The sequence below is a fragment of the Myotis brandtii genome, unplaced genomic scaffold, assembly GCF_000412655.1.
Source record: "Myotis brandtii unplaced genomic scaffold, ASM41265v1 scaffold670, whole genome shotgun sequence".
NCBI classification, from domain to species: domain Eukaryota; kingdom Metazoa; phylum Chordata; class Mammalia; order Chiroptera; family Vespertilionidae; genus Myotis; species Myotis brandtii.
In genome coordinates this window covers 735984-737486 of record NW_005370611.1, presented here as the reverse complement: position 1 = coordinate 737486, position 1503 = coordinate 735984, and the positions used below count along the sequence as shown (strand labels likewise).

General features: G+C 54.5%; 1 protein-coding gene across 5 annotated transcripts in view; it reads right to left on the bottom strand.

The window, feature by feature from the left end:
* IST1 (increased sodium tolerance 1 homolog (yeast)) overlaps positions 1–1503 on the bottom strand; it is a 29285-nt gene that overhangs the window by 26983 nt on the left and 799 nt on the right. Inside the window, exon 1 of one of the 5 annotated variants that reach the window (XM_005881178.2) lies at positions 1039–1099. The exons of the other annotated variants lie outside the window; for them this stretch is intronic. The gene's annotated coding sequence lies outside the window, so the exon portion shown is untranslated. Of the gene's footprint in view, positions 1–1038; positions 1100–1503 lie in introns of those variants that run through there. 5 annotated transcript variants of the gene reach the window in all.

Genomic DNA, 1503 nt, shown 5'->3' with positions numbered 1-1503 from the left:
TATAGATAAATAAAATCCCTGTGGGCTTTTGGTTTGTTAGTACAGAAATCAAAAGGTTCTACTGAGGGAGTGGGGGGGAGGTACATATATCAACAATTATTTTATTAAATACTTAACAGTATTTATAAATGAAACAAGATCGGCCCTTGTAGGGGAACTAACTCAGAAATGCAATAGAGCTCCAGCGTCTGGGGGATGCTGGACTCTCGGTTACCCTTCGGTGATTACCTCTCTGCAGCCTCAGGCTTGGCTGACCCCCCAGGAAGCCAGAGGACCGCCCAAACGCCAGCACCCAGGAGTGAGGCTGATGAGCGCACAGAGTGGGGGAAACTGCCTGACATTATCCGTTAACTTAGAAATGCGCTGTTTTTCCTGGCGGCCCGTGTGACTTACCCACCACTCGCTTTTACTATTAAACCTATAAAAAAGAAACCCCGTCCCGGGAGGGTGTGGACTGCCTCCCCCGCGGCCCCCACCGGGAACACACAGCTGCTTTGCCCAAGCAGTAGGTTTCTCCTATCAAAGCTCCTGCGAACTTGAATAAGCCCCTGCGGGTCCATTCTTCGGAATCAATCCTGAATGTGGACGTTTGGGGCTTTCCCCCAACAGCCCATCATTGTGGTTGTTGCTGAAGCTGGAGGAGGGAATTCATTATACTCCTGACTCCTGTCTGTCTGAAATGTTCGCCATACAAAGTTAAAAATAAATACGTAAACAGCCCTGGCCGGTTTGGCTCAGTGGATGGAGCGTCGGCCTGCGGACTGAAGGGTCCCAGGTTCGATTCGGTCAAGGGCATGTACCTTGGTTGCGGGCACATCCCCAGTAGGGGGTGTGCAGGAGGCAGCTGATCGATGTTTCTCTCTCATGGATATTTCTAACTTTCTACCCTTCTCCCTTCCTCTCTGTAAAAAATCAATAAAAAATATATTAAAAATAAATAAATGCGTAAACAGAAAAATTTCAATTCCCCATAAGAGTGAAGACCAGCTCTTAATGTTGATGTTACTGCTACCGAGAGTGAAATGGCTCTCCTGTTACCTCATTATTAAACAGGCGGCTCGTCTCCCGTTCCCTGGGAAAGTTTCTGCCGGGCGAGTTCCAAGTCCTCGCCCCGAGCACCCCGGAAGGAGAGCGCCGAGCACCCCGGAAGAGGAGCGCTAAACGCACACAGAGGAGAGGGGCCGGGGCCGGGCCACGGGCTCCTCACAGGGTCTCCCATCACCGGGCAGGGCTCTGCGAAGGGGGCCGCGGCCGCCGTTTCCTCCAGCCAAAGAGGCGCCCACTCCGGCCCCCACCGCCCCCCAGCCAGTCCAGGAGGCCGGAGACACAACCTCCGAGGTCTTCCCGAGCCAGAGGCCGTGGGGTAGGAACGCCGCTTTCCGGTGCCGGAAAGTGCAGACCGAGCCCTTTCACCGACGGGCACCGGAGCCCAGGCCGCGGCGTCCCCGCCCCAGGGGAGAGACGCCGCGGGACAGAAAAGGACAACACGAAAGTCTGGCGGCT